Raw genomic sequence first — 15,634 nt, 5'->3', positions numbered from 1 at the left:
GTAGCACAGAGTTCCTCCTGCAAGGTCTCACATGTAGCACAGAGTTCTGCCTGCAAGGCGTCACGTGACAGACGGACCTCCTCACTCCTCACGACTTGCATGGAGTTCATCCGAGATGATGCGTTCCAGCTGCTCCATCCGCTGTTCCGCCGGTGTACCCTGGCTCATCAAAAGTGTAGCCAGAGTAGTTCTGAGGGAGATGTTCTCTTCCCTCAGGGTCTCCCTGTGGGCCTCTGCCTCAGCAGCAAAGGCGCTGTGTGCAGAGCCTCCAGTTCAGCCTATCGGTACCTGTTGGCAGCCAACGTGTCCAGCCTGTGTGAGCGGCATGTGGACTGCATTGCCTGCTGCTGGAGCTCCACCTCCCTTTCAGGGAGGAGAATGTAATTGGCCACACGTTCCACGCCCTGAGCCATCACCTCACATGATGCCCCCTGTTGCTGTGCAATCGCATACATGGAATTCTCCCACACAGTGTTCCTTGGTGGTGCACAGCCACGTGTTGCCGGACAGCACCCCTGTTGGGCCCAAGGAGACCTGGTCCTAGCTACGCTGGCGCTGCCTGTGGCTGCAGGACTGCATTCCTCCGTCGATCTGCTGCCCCAGGAACAGGAGCAACTGGTGTGGAGCGTGGCCCTGCATCCATAACCACCACAGGCAGACATTCCAACACTGACTGGCCCCTTGAGGGGTATACCACCACTGCAGGTGTATTGGACAGAACAGCATCTACTGCAGAATCACTCACCTGCGACAGCATTGATGAATCAATATCCAATTTGGCATCAGAGGCAAAGAGATCCTCAGAGGTGTACTCAGAGCCACCCCTGGCCTGGGTGGTCTGAAGCACCAATGGATGCTCATGGGCTACCACACCACACCCTCCACTGGTACCTGATTGGTACCCTGAACCCTCTGCCCGCTCTGCCATCGCCTCCTCTGATCCCAGTGCCTCATCACCTGCAAATAACCAAAAGAACACACATGTCAACAGCATATACCACACACATAGGTATCACAATGTTGACAGCCAACACATGAAGCAGCCATGTCCCACATGACATAAGCTCCGGGATGCACGCAGTGGCAATGAAATGGAAGGGGGCCCTGAAAGCAGACATGGACGTGTGTCAAATGTGAAGCCAACATATGTACTGCATGTTGTATAGCACCTGCATCACACACAAGCTTCTGCCTGGCATAGACCGTAAACAAAAATGACAGATGCCAACTAACAGATGGCATGTAGCATAGCCATGGCAGAACCGTCAACCAGCCGCAGATGGAAGTTAAATAGTACTGTCTGTGACCCATGTAAAATGCATGTCACCATACAGTACATGTAAATCACTACGACAAAAAGGACACATGTGTCACAGGATGCAACTACACTAGTGTGTTGCAAAACAGTTTAGTTTAGTTTAGTTTAGTTTATTTATAAAGCGCATCCGAACCCTCAGGTAACTGGGCGCATAGTCATGTATACAGCAAGGTTACATATCATTGCACAAACATCGTATAACAACAGACAGGGCGCACATTAGTGCTTACATACAAGAGTAGAATATACCAAGAAAAGAGAGGTATGTACAAAGAATATGGGATGAGGAATAATAGTTACAGTGGCTAATGCGGACCAGGTTACAGGTTGGCCCTGAGTATGCTGTAGGTAGAGTAAGCATTGCTACAGGTGTAGAGCGGCGGCTAGCAGGTCATGATGGTGTTAATCTGGGTGTTTAGGCTAATAGCCAAGATTTTACCATAGCTCTGAATGGCCAGAATGTGACTTCCGATCTAATTGTAGTGGGGAGGGTGTTCCAACATTGTGCTGCAAGCACTGGAAAATTGGAACCCCCTGCTGTTTTTAGGTTGAAATTCGGGATCTTTAGTTGGTGTAGGTAAGGTGTTCGGGTGGGTCTAGTGGGGCAGTGTCTAGAGAATTTGTCAGAAAGATACCGTGGGGCAGTGTGAGATAGGCACTTGTGGGTGATGACCAGTGTTCTTAGTTTAATTCTGTCCCGGATCGGGAGCCAGTGGACTTCTTTTCTAGTCGTAGATATGTGCGCCTTGCGCGAGAGGTTGAGGGCACATCTAAGTGCATTATTTTGCAGGATCTGGAGTCTATTCAAGTTTTTATTGGAAGTGCCTAAGTAGAGTGTGTTACAATAGTCTAATTTAGACAATATCAGCGCTCTAGAAAGGGTGAGGCAGCTAGAGGTGGAGAGAAAAGGCCTGCAGGCATTGATCAATTTATTGGTGTGTGAGGTAGCTGAGATGGTAGAATGTATTTGTTTCTTTAGTGAAAGGGTAGAATCTAGATATACACCTAATGTTTTAACCTCTTTGGAGACTTTTATGATGTTGCCATCAATAGTAAAGGAGTGGTACCTTTGGTCCAGGTTGTTGAGGCGCGCTTGGGAGCCTACGATAAGCAGTTCTGTCTTATCGTCGTTAAGGCAGAGACTGTGTGTGGCCATCCATGTTTGGATTTCTGAGTAGATATCATTAAGCTTGGCAACATCTTCCTCGTAGCTACCAGTGAGCGTGATGAGGACCTGGGTGTCGTCAGCATAATTAGTGTAGCTGACACCCAGATCATCAAGACGGTCAAATAGGAGCTTCGTGAAAATGTTGTAAAGTGTGGGAGGAATGCAGGAGCCTTGTGGCACTCCACATGTGATTGGGATGGGGTCCGCAGCCGCGGAGGGGGCGAAGACTCTAGTCGTTCTGTCAGACAGAAATGACTGGATCCACTTAGTGGCATTCTGGGAGAATGCAGCAGCCGAGGAGAGGTGTTGAGTGAGGATCTGGTGGTCGACCAGATCAAAGGCAGCAGAGAGATCCAACAAGAGCAAAATGGCCAGTTTGTCCTTGTCTTTGGCGTCATCCATTTGGATTTTTAGATCCAAGAGGGCAGTTTCAGTCCCGTGCCTTGGTCTGAAGCCGGATTGTCGCAGGCCTAGGAGATTGTTTTCTTCCAAATGTTGTTGTATTTGGAGATAGGCTACCCGGTCCAAAATTTTTAGGAGAAATGGGACTGTGGTGATGGGCCTGTAATTTGTGGGAATGTTGGGATCTAGATTCGGTTTTTTGAGCAGGGGTAGGACCCACGCTTCTTTGAGGTTGTTGGGGACCTCTGAGTTCTTGAAGGAGGAGTTGATCAGAGAGGTGATGAGAGGGGCTAACTCATTAGCACCATCTTTGATGACGGATGCTGGGCAAATGTCACCTTTGCAATTGGATGGTTTGAGACTGGCGATTATCTTGATTACTTCCTCTTCTGTGACTGGAGAGAAGTGGAAGGATGGGCAGATAGGGGTAATGTGGTTAATTTTGCTGCTGGGGTTCTGTAAAGAGGCGAGGCTAGCCTTTTTTGCTTTTATCTTAGTTTGTAGGAGGGCAATTTTGTTAGCAAGGGCGAGCTGGATATTGTTACACCAGGCCTTGTCTTTGATGCAGTCCTCTGTAGGGGGCAGTGGTGATTCAAGTTCTCTTAGTATAGAGAAGAGTTCTTTGGTGCCAGATTTGGCATTTTGTATTCTCAAATTGTAGATCTCTTTCTTGGCATTTAAGATGGCGGATTTGCAGGTGGAGGCAGCTGAGGCAAATTTGTCTTTAGTGGAGAGAGAAGGGGCTTTTCTCCAGCTGGTTTCTGCAGTTCTTTTAATATTGTGGAGAGCTTTTAATTCTGCTGAGAACCATTTGTTGGAATGGGCAATAGGTTTGGCTTTTCGTTGTTTGAGAGGAGCTATTTGGTTAAGGGCTAGTTCTAAAGTCTTGTTATAAAGGTCTACTATGCTGGGTTGTTTTTTTGCATAGGTAGATTAGCTTTACTGATAGGCGCGAGAAGAGGTTTGAGGTTTTCTATAGTGATGTTGCGGTTGTTTCTGGAGATTATTTGAAGTAGCTTTGTGAGTTGTGTGATAGGTGGTGGTGATCTGGGTAAGGAGAAGGTAATGAGATGATGGTCAGTCCAAGCACAAGGTGTGATGTCAGTGAGTGAAAGGTTACAATTAGCATCTGCAAGCCAATCTAAGGATCTTCCTTTTGTGTGTGTAGGTTGGTTAATGTGTTGGGTGAAGCCTAGATGAGTAATCGTGTCGTTTAGGGAAGTGGCTTGGTTGTCATTAGGGTCGTTGAGTCCCAGATTGAAATCTCCCAGAATGATGATTTGGGATTTCGGTTTCAAATTGGTAGTGAGTAGGAGAGAGATATCCTCTTCAAAGGAGGAGGGGGGATCTGGGGGTCTGTATATAATATGGAGCAAGATGGTTTGTGTGTCAGATAATGGGAGTTTGACAGATAGTAGTTCAGCAGAAGGTAGGGTGCTGGTTACTTCTCTGATATTAAGGGTGGATTTTGCAATAATTGCTATCCCTCCGCCTAGTCCACTTTTCCTGTCAGCTCGGATGATGTTGTAGTTGTCTGGCGTGGCTAGCACTATTGTGGGACCAGCTGCTGGGTGGAGCCATGTCTCCGTGATGGCGATAAAGTCTAGGTGGTTAGTGGAGATAATGTCAGCGACATCAGTTGCGTGGGCGACCAATGAGCGAGCGTTGATGAGGGCTCCCTTGATAGAGGTCTGTGGCGGGTTAGTTTTCGTGTGTGATGGCGGGTGCGGTATAGTAAGGTTGTGACTGGGTGGGAGTTCAGAAGGTGAGGTGGGCTGCTTGGGGTTTGTAGTCTGATTGGTGAGCATTCTAGTGAATTTTGTGACAAGATTCGTACGATAGCTGAGTCTATCGTTTCTAGTTGTGGTCAATGGGGCTATGTTCAGGCATGTGGTAGAGGGTGCAACAAGGCGAGAGCCTAGTCTTATATTTCTAAGTGGTGTGGGACAGGGTATGCATGGTGAAGGTGGACGGGCGAATCTGTTTATCCATTCTATTGGAGATAGTAGGTCTGGGTAAAGTGGTGTGGTTGTGTGGGTGCGGAGCAACGGGAGGAGGGTAGCCATGGTTAGAGTGGCGCCTCTAAGTGTGGCCATTGTAGGTGGCTTGGTTCTAATGGTGGTGGCAGTGAGAGTCATAGGCTTTTAGCAAGAGTTCAGTGGTGACTACAGGTAGGGCACAACACAGCTCAAATGAGGTCTAATAGCGACCATAAGGCACAACACAGGTCAATTGTGGTCTATTAGTGACCATAAGGCACACACCGGTTAAATGAGGTCTAATAGCGACCATAAGGCATCACACAGGTTAAATGAGGTCTATTAGTGACCATAAGGCACACACCGGTTAAATGAGGTCTAATAGCAACCATAAGGCACAACACAGGTTAAATGAGGTCTAATAGCGACCATAAGGCACAACACAGGTTAAATGAGGTCTATTAGCGACCATAAGGCACAACACCGGTTAAACGAGGTCTAATAGCGACCATAAGGCACAACACAGGTTAAATGAGGTCTAATAGCGACCATAAGGCACAACACAGGTTAAATGAGGTCTATTAGCGACCCTAAGGCACAACACCGGTTAAATGAGGTCTAATAGCGACCATAAGGCATCACACAGGTTAAATGAGGTCTATTAGTGACCATAAGGCACACACCGGTTAAATGAGGTCTAATAGCGACCATAAGGCACAACACCGGTTAAATGAGGTCTAATAGCGACCATAAGGCATCACACAGGTTAAATGAGGTCTATTAGTGGCCATAGGGCACAACGCAAATCGAAAGCAGCACATGATGCAGTGTGACAGCAGCTAGGTCCAGAGTAGTGCATCGTGTAATAGGTAGCGCCTAGGAATGGGTGACAGTTTACTGTAACTGTACAGTTTACTGTAATAGGTAGCGCCTAGGAATGGGTGACAGTTTACTCACATGGCCGACTGCATATGCAGGTGCATGGTTGTGATGGATCATTGATGGTGTCTCATCAGTAAAAGGAGGCTATAACGGATGCCCTGGAGAGTTCAATGGTTGTGGGCAGAATGTTCAGAGGGTGTTCAAGAAGGAACTTGTGGAGCGCAGCGTCTCTGGCCCAGGCTCAGAATGCTCGGAACAGGCCTTTGTGTGGCCATCGTGTGCGCCGCCGTCGGATACGCCTGCCGGCGGGAGATTCGGTTCAAATGGAGGCTTAGCCTCGTTTCCGTGCCGCGAAGCGCCCGGCCTGCGGGGGTCAGGCAGGGCGATGAGACAAGGTCAGGCAGGCCTTGTAGTGTGCCCCGGAGAATGCCGTACAGCTAACAGCTGTAATCCTGGTGACTGTGGTGAGGAAGGGGCTCCAGCCCTCTTCCCTTGACGAGGGGGACAGAGTGAGGGTCCAGGGCGCAGGAACAGGCCTTTGTGTGGCCTTCGTGTGCGCCGCCGTCGGATACGCCTGCCGGCGGGAGATTCGGTTCAAATGGAGGCTTAGCCTCGTTTCCGTGCCGCGAAGCGCCCGGCCTGCGGGGGTCAGGCAGGGCGATGAGACAAGGTCAGGCAGGCCTTGTAGTGTGCCCCGGAGAATGCCGTACAGCTAACAGCTGTAATCCTGGTGACTGTGGTGAGGAAGGGGCTCCAGCCCTCTTCCCTTGACGAGGGGGACAGAGTGAGGGTCCAGGGCGCAGGAACAGGCCTTTGTGTGGCTTTCGTGTGCGCCGCCGTCGGATCCGCCTGCCGGCGGGAGATTCGGTTCAAATGGAGGCTTAGCCTCGTTTCCGCACCGCGAAGCGCCCGGCATGCAGGGGTCAGGCAGGGCGATGAGACAAGGTCAGGCAGGCCTTGTAGTGTGCCCCGGAGAATGCCGTACAGCTAACAGCTGTAATCCTGCTGACTGTGGTGAGGAAGGGGCTCCAGCCCTCTTCCCTTGACGAGGGGGACAGAGTGAAGGAAGGCACATGGATACATTAATGCTAGATGACGTTGACATCACACAAGTGAATAGGCATGTAGAAGGCTGAAAGAGGGCTCAGAAGTGTGTGAGTGCAGTGCAGTACATGTGTACAGCCTCAACTATCAATAGAAACACAAACGCAGTAATGGCAGTGTTGTGTCATGATGGCACTGTAAGGGCAAGTGCAGTCATCATGTGCAAAGTGTTTGCAGTGGGTTGTAGGGATACAGTAACACCCCTCCCACCCCATTTTGGGGAATGGCTGGGAGGCAGTGCATGGCTCAGACTGGTGGATCAGAGTACTGTGTCGTAGCAGACAGTGTGGGCACGTGTGAATTGCATCATCTCAGTCATCTGAGACTACAGCAGTTGAGAGGAGGACAGAAAGCACAACACATGAGGAATCACCAGAAGTTCAACCAGACACGGAGAAGCTACAACACTAGTTGCATAGAGGCAGGGAGGCTGTACTAGAGGGAGGCTTACCCGCGACACAGACGAGGACACCCAAAAAATGCCCATGATGAGGAACTGACCCTGAGTGAGCATGAAAGGGATGACCAAATACCATGAGACGGATGAAATAACGGAGATGGAGTAGAAAGAGTAGCTTGACACGGACCCATAGGGGCCTGCTGGGAATGCACAGGCTCCATGAATGAACACTCATGTCCACTGCGAGCCTGTGCCATCTGCACAGTCCGAGTGAGACACCCTGCATCAAGGACAAAGGATGTACCACACAGTACAGGTCTGGTAGAGTAGCAGAGGGAAGTGTGCATATACACAGAATTTGTGGACAGGCCGTTGCAGTATTCCAAAATGTGCATCACCAGTACCATGGAGACAGTGATCTGCTGGGGGACAGAGAGGCAAGGAAGCATGCCCCTGCGGGGGACCAGCTTGCAGGGTGACCTCACATAGACGTCAGTCATGTGACGACATAGGCCGAGTGTTGAGTGGAAGATCATCACAGGCTATCTTTCTTTTTTTTTTTTTTAAATTGTTTTGGTCATAAATAGACCTTTACAAAAATTACAACAGTTGAAGCTAAATAAATGCATTTTAAAAAGTTTAATTTTCCTGTACACACATTGTTAAAGTGACTAGTTTTAAAATATATTTTATGAATCGGAGTGAAGGAAAAAAACTCAATTTATTTTGACATATAAAACAGCTGATGATTATAAGTTATTTAACCTTAGTAAAAAGAACTGAAAAAAGGAGACCAAAAGAAAAGTAAAAGGAGCCTTCTATCTGAATCTAAGGCCGATGAAATCTTTGCCACTTCTTTGTAATGCATGTTTGCATTTTTATGTACCACCGGTACCCTGTAGTTCGGCCTTGTAGATTAGTCCAGCTCTTCGGAGAATCTAACCGACTGCTATTGTTATAGCAGAATTATGACCTGAAATCAACAGGTTCCAGAAGTTTTCTGAGAGCAGCCAGTTCTCCTTGTCTACAAATTTGGAAAGATAGTTTACTCTTATATCCCATGTACCACCACAGTACCGGAGTAGATGGCTCAGATTTTGCTTAGCTGGATCTTCGCAGGTATTACATAATTTAATTGCCTTATGGCTTTGACCTCTGATGTCTAGTATTTCCCCTGTGTGGATTAAGTTCAAGCGGACCCTTAGAAATGTGTCTCTGGATTCCCAACTTGGATGTTTCATTAGGTAGTTTGGCAACTGGCCTAGTTTTTTGTCCACCACTAAAAAGAAGTTCTGGGGTTTAATTTGCCGCGTTTTCTCTCCGGTTTTGATCCAGTGCCACGTTTCAATGTCTTTTTTTACTTTCATGGGATTGGTCTTCAACGTTTCGATAGATGAATCCACTTCACTCAAAACCATTGATACTTTATGTTCCAAATGTATTAGGATCTTCGATTTCTGAGTTTGTAGATAATGGTTAATGTCCTCATACATGGAATTTTCTTGCGGCTCTATTATCAGCCTGTAAAGTGAAAGAAGCCTCCAGTCTCTCAGCGATTCCAGTGATTTTAGGCCCAATTCGAACCTGAGAGCAGACATAGGGAGGCTCGGGGGCAACCCTAGAGATTTTTTCCATATGTGTCCTTCCACTTTTTGCCAATCCAGTTCCCAACTTGCTGGTGTTGACTCCAGACCGTACAAAATTGTTGGAACTATTTTTGCAATATACAACTTGAGGAGGGGGATGATGGAAAATGTACAAAGTTCTCGCAGAATCTTCTTCATCTGTGGGACTATTTTCTCTACTTTGACCCTTATTTCCTGTTCAATTTTACCGGTTACTGGAGAGGCATAGATTATATAGCACAGGTATAGTGTCTCCTCTACTCTTGGGATAGCTTCACCCTCCAAAAACCACCCTGCAAAGTTTAAATGCCTATTCGGTCGCTTAAACACCAAGATTTTCGATTTTTTAAGATTAATTAGAAGACCATTTATCTTGGCATATTTGCTCAGTCCATTCAAGAGATGTTGCAGCCCAACAGGAGTCTTGTCAATCAGGACAATATCGTCAGCGTAAGCGAGCCAATGCACCTTGGTTGTATTTAGTTTTGGACTTGCCATTATCCAGGACTGCAAAAAGGGTCCCAGGTCTGCAAGATATAAATTGAAGAAAAAGGGCGTGTTAGGGAGAATTCTCATTCTATGGCGAATTTCCCTTACCTAGTGAGTCCCTCAGCAGCTTTGCTGGATCTCTGGAGTTATTTATTTCCACTTGGTAAGAGTGTGAGCTTTTCCCCCACTCTTACTTGTATTTTGCTATGTGTTTTTACCTGTTTTTGTGATTGTGGGCTCTGGAGTACACCACTTCAGTAGCCCCCTTCTTTGTGTGTGTCACACAGCACCTTCTGTGCAGTGGCACAGGGTTGTCATTCAGACTCCCACCGACTCCATTTCTGAGGCGACTACTGTCCCCCAGAAAAGGGTAAAGTTACCATTAACTTTACTTAGTCAAATTTAACCACATATCCAGTACACCCCATCTTACATGGAGTGCTGGAAGAGTTAACTCTTAACTATTTTTATCTGTACATCCTAGAGCCACGTTTCAATGTCTTTTTTTACTTTCATGGGATTGGTCTTCAACGTTTCGATAGATGAATCCACTTCACTCAAAACCATTGATACTTTATGTTCCAAATGTATTAGGATCTTCGATTTCTGAGTTTGTAGATAATGGTTAATGTCCTCATACATGGAATTTTCTTGCGGCTCTATTATCAGCCTGTAAAGTGAAAGAAGCCTCCAGTCTGTCAGCGATTCCAGTGATTTTAGGCCCAATTCGAACCTGAGAGCAGACATAGGGAGGCTCGGGGGCAACCCTAGAGATTTTTTCCATATGTGTCCTTCCACTTTTTGCCAATCCAGTTCCCAACTTGCTGGTGTTGACTCCAGACCGTACAAAATTGTTGGAACTATTTTTGCAATATACAACTTGAGGAGGGGGATGATGAAAAATGTACAAAGTTCTCGCAGAATCTTCTTCATCTGTGGGACTACTTTCTCTACTTTGACCCTTATTTCCTGTTCAATTTTACCGGTTACTGGAGAGGCATAGATTATATAGCACAGGTATAGTGTCTCCTCTACTCTTGGGATAGCTTCACCCTCCAAAAACCACCCTGCAAAGTTTAAATGCCTATTCGGTCGCTTAAACACCAAAATTTTCGATTTTTTAAGATTAATTAGAAGACCATTTATCTTGGCATATTTGCTCAGTCCATTCAAGAGATGTTGCAGCCCAACAGGAGTCTTGTCAATCAGGACAATATCGTCAGCGTAAGCGAGCCAATGCACCTTGGTTGTATTTAGTTTTGGACTTGCCATTATCCAGGACTGCAAAAAGGGTCCCAGGTCTGCAAGATATAAATTGAAGAAAAAGGGCGTGTTAGGGAGAATTCTCATTCTATGGCGAATTTCCCTTACCTAGTGAGTCCCTCAGCAGCTTTGCTGGATCTCTGGAGTTATTTATTTCCACTTGGTAAGAGTGTGAGCTTTTCCCCCACTCTTACTTGTATTTTGCTATGTGTTTTTACCTGTTTTTGTGATTGTGGGCTCTGGAGTACACCACTTCAGTAGCCCCCTTCTTTGTGTGTGTCACACAGCACCTTCTGTGCAGTGGCACAGGGTTGTCATTCAGACTCCCACCGACTCCATTTCTGAGGCGACTACTGTCCCCCAGAAAAGGGTAAAGTTACCATTAACTTTACTTAGTCAAATTTAACCACATATCCAGTACACCCCATCTTACATGGAGTGCTGGAAGAGTTAACTCTTAACTATTTTTATCTGTACATCCTAGAGCATTGTTTTGCTCTTTTAACATTTAGACATGGCTGGTGGCAGTGGTATCTACCCTAAATTTCTACCGCGGTTATCTTATATAACCGTGGTAATATTGTAGGCTATTGTGTTAAGCCTCGAACTTAAACCCGCTTGACCAAATCCTTTTTCTTTTGGCTGCGGCTGCGGTGCGGTTTATTCGCCATTTCTTTTTGGTAAACTCTTTCTTGTGTTTTACTTTGCGCGGCAAACTAGGTTTGCCTTCTTTGTTCACTGTCTTTTGGCGGGCTTCTACCTAGAAGCCCTCCTCAAGGCACCTCGGTGTCTAGGTGGGCTGAATGTGAGGGAGGGGTGTAGTCACCCCCTGCACAGGGTATCCTAGGAAACCCAAGTCACACTTTGTCATGATTGGCTGAGGTGGTTGTCAGGGCTGGACAACCCCCCTGCTGGGTGATTGACAGCCAGGCTGCGTGAATGGGGGTTTTGCGTATAGAAAGCAGGTCTCTTGGACTGGAAGTCAGAGACTCGCCACTGGAACTACAAGAAACCGACGAGAAGTGGAGGAGAGGTCGACTGCTGCAACTACCCCGTACCGGTGAAGCCCTGCTGCAGTCCTGAGCTATCTACCCTTCGACGACTAAGAGGAGATCCAGTCCTGAGTCTTCTTCCCTTGAGCCTGGTGGGGATAACCAGCTCATGTTCTTCAGCCAGAGATCCCCTTCGTTGGTCGAAATCGCTGCACACAGCTGTAGTGGTCCGGATAGCCACCTGAAGAGCCTCTCTTGTTTTTAAGGAGCGCACCTTTTATTCATTGTCGCTGCTGCCGGCCTCATCCCTGTGTGGTGCGGATCCCCTCATTGTCCTTCTTTGTGCTGAAGCTCCAGGAAAGTGTGGGTCTGCGGGAAACCAACAGGAACAACTGCCGTGGCACCAGCTTCGTTCTTTGAGAAAGGTACTGTGTCCTGTTTGAGGAATTTTGGGTGAAATCCCTATTTCTCTTCTGAAAGGCTTGTCCTTACTTTTCTCCCCTTCTTATAACTTTTGCTTCCGAACGTTGAAAATATCAAAGTACTCTTGGCTATGTTGAATCGTGAACTGTCCGACTGTGTGATCCTCGACAACAGGCACCCAGTGTCACTTGACTTTGGCTCTGGCCCTTTAACTCTTGAATTCCTGTCTATGTGTGTTCTTCGGTTCTGTCTGCATGACCATCATATTGCCTATGATTTTTGCCCCCAACTCTCTCTGGGTATTTTGGGTGCTAAGTGTGTTTTTACCCCGGTAGCATTTCTTGCCGCGGATACGCGTTTATCTCGTAGACCGAACTGTCAAAAAGTGATCGCAATTGTATTCACGGTAACGTGTTCTGTTTCGTAACACCGGTCCATTCAAACACAGGGTACTTATCTCGAATAATACTGTACAAAGTGAATTGGTTAGTTGTAGTATATTTTACGTGTGGTTTTTGAATTCATGGAAGTGTCGTGTTGATAACAAATGGTTTAAAAATAAATGTACTTATATTTTTTTACCTGAAACCTTGAGTCAGTGTTCGCTTGAGTCACAGTAATTGTGGTCCCTTTGTGTAATCTCTGCTACTGCTCATATACTCTTGAGATAAGCCTGGCTGCTCTGCTACTGCTACCACTTTAACATAGTAGTATAGGCTTGTACCAAAGGTAAAACTTGTATTGCCACCTGTGGTCTTAATTGTGTGTAGTGGTACCTAAGGGCACTGCACTGGATTCTGCCTAACAGGGCGCACCCAAACAGCCTTGTCTAACCCCTTTCTCGGACCATCAATGAGGTATCTTTATGCAATTCCATTAATATGGCTAGTGGACCACTCGGTGTGCCCCAGTGCCTCATCTTGTCCCAAAGGCATCCTCCTTGTCTCCTGTCATAGCTGGCTATCCGCAAACATGCCTGGGAGCAAGGATATGGACAAGAGAGGCTGCAGAGAGTTTGGCATCTAAGGAGGGTGCAGGTGTAGTGATGAGAATTGGCTCTGTGTGCAGCACATGGCCTGTATCAGACTGCATCACAACAAGCACGTATCAGTCAAGCATTGCATGGGTCACACGTGGCAGTCACAACTACATAGCCTGAACTGGCAGTCAATCACAACACATCATACAATCAAAATACACATGGGCTGGACACACACGCATCAACACTCACCGGACATTACATCATAATCCATCATGTCTCCCACTCCTTGGATCTGACCCTCATCGATGAACCCTACAACGATTTTCTCGTGCGTAGTGAGTTCATCGTCCTCTGGTGGCGGCCCACTGCCAGTTACCAGAGTAGAGGCGTAATTAGAAGCCCGCTTGTTTTTTGCTCGGCGTCGGTGGTTGTTAGGGAGAATTCTCAAGAATATGCTAATTTCCCTTACCTTTTGAGACCCCCAGCAACTTTGCAGGATTTCTAGGATTTTAATTTTTACCTGGAAAGATTGTGAGCCTTTTCTCCCCACTCTTTCATGTATTTTGATGTGTGTTTTACTTTTGTGTTCTTTGGTTATGGAGTTTTAAAACAACTCCATAGGCATCATCTTTTTCTTGTGTGTCACACAGCACCTTCAGTGCAGTGGTACGGGGTGTCTTTTATACTCCCCAAGGTTTAAATACCTTCTCTGGGACTAACTACTGTCTCCCAGAGCATGTAAAGTTAAATTGACTTTACTAGTCTTTTTAAATTTACAGACCCAGCACACACTATCTTCCTATAGAGTGCTGGAGGGGTTGCCTAGCATCCCCTGAGTCTAAACACTCATGTAACAGTCAAATGTTTCCCATTTCTACTTGAAATGGCTGGTGGCAGTGGTTTTGAACAAACTACCATGATTTTTCGCGACCACGAACACCGGTACCTAGAAATCGGGGCAGCCATGTTTTTCAATATGGCGCCCAAGACCTATCTGTAAAAACAGACTCCGGTCGACTTTTTTTGCCGTTTCTTTTAGAAAAGGTCCTTCTTGTGTTTAACTCTGCGCACCAAACCAGGTTTGGTCCCTTTGTTCTTTGGCCTTTGGCGGGCTTCCATGCTGAAGCCCTCCTCTGGTGCCTGAATGTCTGGGGTGGACAGGATGTGAGGGAGGTGCCCGGAACTCCCTGTGCTTAGTCTCCTAGGAGTCCTGAGTGCCCTCTGGCGTGATTGGCCGGCTGGCTGTCTGGCAAGGACCGCCACCCGGCTGTGTGAGTGACAGCCAGGCTGGAATGAATGGGGGAAAACTGTTTAAAAGCAGGCCTCTGGGACTTGGAAAGCAGAGTCGACCACTGGAACGAAAGAACTGAAGACAAGCTGAAGGAAGATGACTGCTGCAACTCCTGGTCCTCCGGTCAAGCCCTGCTGCAGGTCCGAATTAACTGAAACTCCATCGACAGAGAAGCCTTTCAAGGTTAACTTATTCCCTTGAGTTTGGTGGGAACAACCAACTCGTAGGCCGCCTGGACACCGTCCCTATACTGGTTGAATTTTCTTCAGAATGCTTTTGAAAACCGGATAGCCAGTGGGAAGGATACCAGTTTGTGGTCTTTAAGGCACTCACACCTTATACTGACATTTTGCCAAGCTTGTGGCCTCTTCCCTGGGCAGTGCAGGAACCTCCTGACATCCTCCTTCTTGTCCCCATTACTGAAGCTCAGGAACAGCGAGATCTGCAGGAACTGCCAGGAACAACTGCCTCAGCTACAGCTCTTCTTCAATTTAAAGGTACTGTACAAACGCGGTCAGGAAATCCTTTCTGCCGTGGTGAAGGTTTGTGAAACTTTCCCAACTTCGAAGGCTCGTCCTTCCCTAAACCAACATCTACCTTTTCGTCTGACCAACTACTTCTAAAAACCGTGGCAAACACTTAACCGTTTACTATCAGAACTGTGCTATCCTATCCAAGACTCTGAACCATTGACTTTGGCCCAGGCCTATTGAATTGAATTGCTGGTTGTAGTGAACTGAAACTATTTGCCCTACCTCTGAAAGTATTTGTGCTTTTGATTCTTATAACCTTGTCTTTTTACCCCTTTTTAAAGTAACTGAAGTGCCATTTTGCTCCCACTTCAGGGGAGCTGAACTTGGTCGTAAACTGATTGGTTGTGTATTGTAGTGTATTAGATTGTTATATTGAGCTGCTCCTACTAGGGAAATGTTTGCCAAATGACTGTATAAATAAATGTATATTCTTTTACCAAGAAACCTTGAGTAAGTGTTTGTTTAAAACACTGTGATTGCTAGTCCTTTGTGTAACCTCTTGTATTGCTCACTTTACTCTTGTAAAGTGGCACAGGGGGGTCTTATAGACTACCCAAGGTTTAAATACCTTTTCTGGGACTGACTACTGTCTCCCAGAGCAAGTAAAGTTAAATTTAACTGTGCTCCTGCAAGGCTGTCTGTGACGCCTGGCGAAAAATTACAGGTCACACAACACTCAGGCACCCCAAGAACAAACAAAAAATGTGCACACGACCCCTCGCTAGCCCACGTGCATGGAATAAACGTCCTGCAGTACGCCGTGTCACCCAGGAACATAAAAAA

The sequence above is a fragment of the Ambystoma mexicanum genome, chromosome 9 (assembly GCF_040938575.1).
Source record: "Ambystoma mexicanum isolate Mex_15411 chromosome 9, UKY_AmexF1_1, whole genome shotgun sequence".
NCBI lineage: Eukaryota > Metazoa > Chordata > Amphibia > Caudata > Ambystomatidae > Ambystoma > Ambystoma mexicanum.
Note: the sequence above shows the minus strand (reverse complement) of the source record.